Consider the following 7,829-nt stretch of genomic DNA (forward strand, 5'->3'; position numbering starts at 1 on the left):
CAAGATCACATGAAGTTTTAGTGACATTTTGTCCACTTTTTTTTAAAAAAATGAGTTTTTACTGGATGCAATCAGGTAACCATTATGCTACACTTTCTAAGATTGTGATCCTGAAAAGCAGAATAACGATAACAAGCTAAAATGAAGAATTCCAAAAACTAGATCCCAATTATTCATTTACCATGGGATGTGCATGACGTGGAAAATTAACCTGGCATGATTTTTGATAAGAAAACCAGCTTTTATGAAATAAATTAGCTGTGCTGTAGCTTAATGATACAGTGCTATATCCTTCCTCTTTTCTCTTCCATGTCAGTCCTCTACTTCTCTGAATTGCTTTATTCACAAGCGATCCAGCTTGACCTTGGTATCCACAGAGCTTTGCTGATGTAATCACTGCAAGTGAATATGATTTCCATTGAAAAGTGCGTAAAAATAGCAATCTCGATAGTCATCTAAACCAGTTTAAGTAACAAGATACTATTTCACACTGCATTGAGAAATGAAGGACTGCACCCTTTTCCTATAGTAGAACACCAAGCCAATGTGCAAGCTTCCTAATGCCCCAAGCCTTGCATTGCCTGTCTTTACAGCTTCCTTTTTCTCAGCAGAATGCAGAAGTGTTTCCATGGAATAGAATAGTAATTTGCTATAAACAGTACACCTCAACAGAATCAGATAATAGATCCATTAATTCTGTTGATGAGCAGCAGGTTTCTGAAGCCATTTTCCTTTTAGTATTTGAAACATCTAATTCTTGTTTCTCAATAAATAACCCTGAGTTCACGCAATAGCTTCAACTCATGGCTAACAATAAGGGTTAAAGTCCAAGAAAGCTATTTAAATCTTTGTTTGATATTGCTTATACATAAATTCGTGCAGAATGTATACATTGATTTTAAAGAATAAAGCTGATAAGGAGTCAACAGTTAGTAGAGAAAAGAATTATGTCAACACAGATTAGGCCCAAAGTTTCATTGGCTTGGAAAGGCAGAAAGAAAATGCCTAGGATTTAAAAGTTGAAGCACAGACCTGAATACATAATGTGTTGGCCTCTACGTATAGCAGTGGCAAATCACGTGTGAGAATATGACTTCATTCTTGTCTGATCTAGCTGAATAATGTCTCAGAGCTAAGTAAGTTTAAAAAACGAAGATATACAGTCTAACCTCATGTAAATCTTGACAAAATGAATGCTTACTAGGGATGAAACAGAAGTGCTCTTGTTCACTCAAATGGCTTCCTTCAGTGAGGAAAAGACACAATACAAATCTAATACATAGGCATTTCCCAATCTTGCATAAATATGTTAACATTAGGATTTAGCTTGCAATCCATCCGTAGATGTTACTCTTTAGGTCAGTGGACCCCATACCCCAGACCGGCAGCAGTCCGTGCCCCGCCAGAAATTGGGTCACGCAAATGAGTGAAGCCCCATCCATGCATGTGCAGGATACCGGCAGCGTGTGAAATCATGGTCCCTCTGGTCAGTGAAAAAAACCTCTTTATGGAATGGATCTCTTGCACCCAAAAGGTTGGGACCGCTGCTTTAGGTAACATACAAGAGATGGTATCTGCTGAATAGAGTTGTTAATAATATATAGCCAACACTAACTTCTGAGAAGCTGCATGTCAGATTGCCTCAAGGTCTACTCTGATAGAAAGGAAGCAGCCCTATCTAGAGGTTAAGAGAAAAATAAAGTTGTACTGTGCTCTGTATGCCCAGCCCTGTATGAATATATGTGCATATGAAAACTGTAGAGAGATGTATCTCAGAAACCCTTTTAGTTCTTAATATTTCTATGTGTGCCTACACTGTTATATTCCAATCCAGCCACTCCTCTAAGAACTCAAGGCAACATATTCAATATTGATTTTTCCCCCCACAACAGTAGCCCAGTGGAGTGCATTGGGCTCAAAGAGATTGCCAGGCCCAAAGTCATCCATTCAGTCTCAGGTTAGGCTAAAATCTGAGTTTCCACATTGCTATTCCAACAACGAATAGCAGTATGGGTGCTAAAGCTATAGATGGGAGAACTTTGCTTCCCAGACGCCTCCTATTCCAATTCTTGTTCCTAAACTACAGGGCAAATGTTTGGAGAAAGATGGTGAGTCTTTTCAGCTCTTCCCTGTCTTATGTTCCCATGAATAAATTGATTATAAATTGAATATAGTTCTGCTGCTGAAACTTTGACAATCCTATCTCCTCACCTCAATAAATCTTGCTAAAGAGAACTCTGTGGAAATCATCTTGGAAAAGAATCACTTTCAGTTGAAAGTATCTGCTAAAGAGGCTGGTAGTTGGTGTTTATTAAGCACATTTTCTGTTCCCATCTGGCCCCATTGACTCAGAGTGACCCCTGCTCCCTGAACATTTGCTTTATGGCAAATAAGCAAATGCAAAAGGATTGAATACTTCAAAGTAAATATTATATTAGGAGCCTGTGAGACATCCATGCTTCACTTCAACGAGGAGCAGAGCACCAGGGAGATGACATAATTTGCTTTGTTGAGATACTTAAGTAAATGTGATTTGGTAATGAGATCCTTCCCTTTACAGGTAGTCCTTGTTTAGCAACTGCCTCATACAGTGACCACTCGCACGTTATGACAACAATGAAAAGATAACTTTGAGTCCTTGCATTTATGGCCTTGGCAAATCTGTAAACCAAAGGAAAGCTGAAGAAAGATCATAAACGCAGTTGCAGTTTCACTTAGTGTTCGCTTCAATGACAGAGTTGCTGGTTATAGTTGTGGCCAGCAAATGAGGATTGCCTGTACTTGGAAGCATCATCCAGCAGTTCTAAGAGCTAGCAGTGGCTTCTGCCCAAGTATTGCCACAAGCCAAAGCCTCTGGTGTTTCCTGTGAGTGACTGGAAGAGCTGGAGGAGTTATGTTTTCACATTGGAATTGCCAAAAAAAATATCAAAGTAAGGAACATGGCCATGTTACTTTTAGAAGTCTGGAGAGGGAGAAGTGCCATTTTGAAAAGCAGTGCCAAAGGAGTGATTACGTGTGTCAAATATAAGCACCACTTCAGACACTGACCCAGCCACATTGTAGGATTTAGAACGATGCTATCTAAAACTGCAATTACATCTCAGGTGTGAAATATTAGAATAATCCAACTTCCCAAGATCAATCATTGGTAGATGTCAAAGCTGAGGTAAAATGTTTTGAAGATTATGAAAAAAACATCAGATTATGAAAAGCATATCGAAAGCAAAATAATTTTCCTGTTTTTTTAAAAAAGCTATTATATGCAAATTACAACAAATTATCAGAGGTGTATGAGTGTCTCTCTATGTATATGTTTTTCTCTCTCTTACTTTAGGAATAGACATCTAAAACAGATGAAAAATTATTCATTAGAACGGGAAGGTCCCTGCAGATTTTAATCTGCTAGTCATTGGGGACTATAAGGGGTGGTGCTCATTTTTGTTTCAAGGCCATTAAGCCAGTGTTGTCCGAGGGTATTTCCTCAGAGATGAGGGCAGCATGATGTCAAAGACCACTGTTACCTTCCCACCAAAGTGACACCTACCCTGTTTCCCTGAAAATAAGACCTCCCTGGATAATAAGCCCAATCGAGCTTTTAAGCACTCCTGCTGAAATTAGCCCTCCCCAAAATATAAACCTTCCCTGAAAATATTGCAACATAGCAGCAGCCATGAGATGACCATGCTCGCCGCCTCCTGCACCTCAAAAATAATAAGATACCCCTCCCCCCCAAAAAACAAGGCCAAGTGTTTATTTTGGGACTCAAAAGAAAATAAGACCCTGTCTTATTTTTGGGGAAACACGGTATTTATGTACTCGCATTTGCATGCTTTCAAACTGCTAGGTGGGTAGGAGCTGGGGCGAGGATGGGAACTCACATGGCACGCGGGTATCGAACCTGGGTTTTCCAGCTGACAAGCCCAGCATCTTAACCATGGAGCTATCGCGCCACCCTATTATTAAATGAAAATTTATTCATTCATTTCACTTCATTAATGAAAATTAATTTCAACACGGGACAAGACATTTTGTTGGGAAAGAGTACAAAGATTCTGCAGACAAGAAAATGCTGGATCCATGTCTCAATATCTCCAGCTAATTCTTGTGGGGAAAACATCTTGCCTCAAACTCCTAAGAATTAATGCTGATCAATAGAGACCAAAAGCTTAAGGCTTTTCTAAATGGTGTAATCATTTACTTTTAAATTAATGAGTGAAGTCTTTTAGCCAGGGTGATAAGCAAACTGTCAGGTAATTATGTTTACATTCTAGCCACTCTTTTTCCAATTATACTCTAAAAGAATATCACAATCCATCCAACATAACAAAGACCTGGGATGTTTTATAGCTGTAATATACTAAAATAAATTGGACACAAAGAGAAATGAATTGGTCTTATGTAGGCTTATAATCAACCAGTGGTGCTTCTTCCAAGAAATTCAATCAATCATTTATTGACTTATTTGCAGGCCTCATATGGCCAGCCATATGTTGACTCTATGTGGCCCACTGTGATTCATAAAAATATAGTTTAAAACAGAAGTGCTCTTCCCACTATGTGCCAGACCAATCATCCTTACAGTTCAATTCCCACTCTAACCCAATGCTTGGAGAAAGAGGAAGTTAACAGAAAGTTAGCTATCCTTATACAGACCCAGATTATATGTAGTTTTCACTGGTTTTTCCCTTTAACCTCTTCTTCGCTGAAAGATTTTCTTTTTAAAATATTGAGGCTGCACTTGCAAAAACTTTGGGACTCCGCTGAACCTGTAAAAAAAAACCTCTTTCAGGAGAAGCTACTATTTTCCCCATAAGTGTTAGCCGGCTGTACTTATTAATTGCTATTGCATTTCATCTCATCACATTTCTGGGAAGGATTGCCTTTGAGCTGTTCTTCAGCCAGCAACCGTGCTGCAGACAGACATTAGTTGGTCTATTTAATATTGTCTAAGGAGGCCCAAACCAGCAGTTTTCAGTAGCTAACCAATATACAGTAAAACATGTGCTGACTGCAATTGAACTGACTGCAATCCATTAGGGAATGGAATATGACACTTTTAGAGTCTGTACTCTGGCCATAATTTACCCTGGAGGTAATTTTTTCATATCATTTTGGATCCACATTATTGTATGATACTGGGTGATGACTTCAATAATTTTTTTTAAAAGAAGGCAGACTAAACATCATTCTAGTATCAGTCAAAACTAGTCAGATCAAGATTAAACACACTGGTAAAATGGGCATGTTGCCAATGAGAAAAACAGCATTTAGAAGATGAATTTGATTTGAATTCTGCTTCAGTCATTCTATCATATGAGGATCTCTTATTTTAATAAGCATTTTAGCATAAATGAAGAATAAAATTTAAAATTACACCAATTGCTGCACCTTAATCTATTCTACGCTATCCTATTAAGACTACTCTGTCACTGGTCTTATTTCTAAAGCAGAGTAGAGAGTCACATCAAATTATGCCAGGAAATTTTTGTGACATTTTATGACCTGGAGGACAGCACATTAAAACCCGCTGTGTAGATGTGCCCACTGTCTTGCTTGTCAACTTTTCAACTCTGGTTAAGGAATCTAGTTCATTATGTGCTGTGAACCCAGTATAATTAAAAATAAATTATTTCAATAGTTTTGCACATGCTTGAAAAGACAAGCAGGTTAAATGCTGAGAATTATGAAGTCATTCAAACGTAAAAGCTAGTCAGAGTTCATTTCTTAGCCAAGGAAAGCTTTTACTTCTCAAAAATGATAGGAAGAGGTCCTGCCTTCTGATAGCCCAAAGAACAGAGCTCCAGGGTCTGTGCAGAAAATGTAGTTAGGTAATTTTAGAACCAAGTCATAATACTATTATTAGGAATGATCTTCTGGTTTCCACATTACACCTGGAGTTGTTGACTCAACTGGAAAGTTTCCCAGCTATTAATATTGAGTTTTCAGGTTCTGAAATTGCAAAAATAGTATTCCTTTGTAGGTAGCCTACCAAATGCCAAAACATGTAATTTATGTGTGCACTGGAAAAAGCCATAAACCATAAAAAGCCAGAGAAGAATATTTTTTGTCATTATTATATTGTTTATGGACTAGGTTGAAGTTAATATATTCTGCTGCTTGCATGTGTAAATTTTTTTGTCTGTGTAGGCAAGAATATTTTAGAAAGGGTGCTGAAATTTTGTATCACTGTTTGTCATGGGAAAGGTTTCTGCATTCTCCTGAGCCATCAAAAGTCTACACCAAATACAGCCTGGGGAATTTATCCCAGGTTAGACTTGTAGATTTCAGATTATTTCAGTTTAAAGGAGAGGATACCGAACCAGGGATGTGCAGTCAGGTGAGGCAGGGGAGGCACAGCCTCATCACTGTCATCATGAAAAGAAAAAAAATGTAAAAGGAAAAGGGGAGAGCTGAGGTCAGGCTGAGCTATAGTAGTTGCTGCCTCACTGTGGATGACTCTGCTTAACTGTTTAAAAAAGCCTCTTTAAAAATGTCCTCTTCTATGAGGCAGGAGAACTGCATGCCTCATCTAGTCTGACTTTAGGCGTTTTATGATCACTCGAGCAGACTTAAACAAGGGTTAAAAGCCTAAAAAATCCTGACGTAGGTGAGGCACGCAGTTCTCCTGCCTCATAGTAGAGGGCGCTCTTTTGGGCGGGGCTTCTTCAGAGAATCCGAGGCAAGAGCAGAGTTGAAATCCTCTCTGAAACAGCTGGAAAAGGTATGTGTGGGTCGGAGGGAAGGGGAGGAATTCAAACTTCATCCTCCTGGTGCGGGGCTTTGGGCAAAGGCTGGAGGGAAGGGTTAGGGTTTGATTGTAGGCAGAGCTACGTTGCCTTTTCAAACCTGTAATCAGTGAAGCTGAGTTGGATCCTTCTAGGGCTGGGGGAAAGTGTGTGTGCTCCAGTATGGCTCTTTGACTGGCTTCCTGCCTCCTCCTGTGGTCTCCTCGCTGGTGCTCTTCCCTCCAATCCAACTTTGTGTGTGTGTGTGTGTGTGTGTGTGTGTGTGTTTGAGAGAGAGTGAGTGAGAGAGAGGGAAGGGGGTAGGAGAGATAGTCCAATCCAATTTGTGTGTGTGTGCGTGTGTGTGTTTAAGAGAGGGGGGAGGGAGGGAGAGAGGGAGGAAGGAAGGAGGGGAAGGGAGAAGAAAAAGAAAGAAGGAAACTTCTTTCGCAAAGGAGTAAATGCTGTCACTTTAAATCGGAACTGAGCATGCCTGGCTGTGAAATTCTGGGAGTTGAAGTCCACAAGTCTATAAAATTTTGAAATCCACCACTGTGTCAGTGCCTCACCAGCCATAAATCTCACCGCATGTCACTGTACCGAACTAATGTACAATTGCAGTATGAAATATTGGGATCTATTAAACTGAACTCTCATAGGCACCAAAGTGGCCAATGAAGGGAAGATATTACTGACCATTGCTGTTTCGTCTACCAAAATTTTATAAACAGCACAATGGTAGTAAGATTATTTTAAAAAATAATCTATTAGGACTCTCAGTTTGGTCAGATAATATATATATATGGAAGTTGCACTTAATTCATTAATGAGGGAAGTTGTGTAGAGAGCTAAATATAAAAGCTCATACGTAACACATTGCACAGAAGAATATGAAATGGTGGTGAAAATTATTGTCATGTATTTCCTCTTATTTTTAATGATTCATAAAACTGATTAATATATACAGAGAGGCTACATGAAAACAGGGAAGATTTCCGCCCATCTTCTCCAGCCAACAGAGATCATGTTCAAGGGAATTTGTTTAACACAGTTAATCAAACAGCAGTAATAAGTAGCTTAAGGATAAAATAAATGACAAAATAA

The sequence above is a fragment of the Natrix helvetica genome (assembly GCF_964273705.1).
Source record: "Natrix helvetica genome assembly, chromosome: 2".
Taxonomy (NCBI): domain Eukaryota; kingdom Metazoa; phylum Chordata; class Lepidosauria; order Squamata; family Natricidae; genus Natrix; species Natrix helvetica.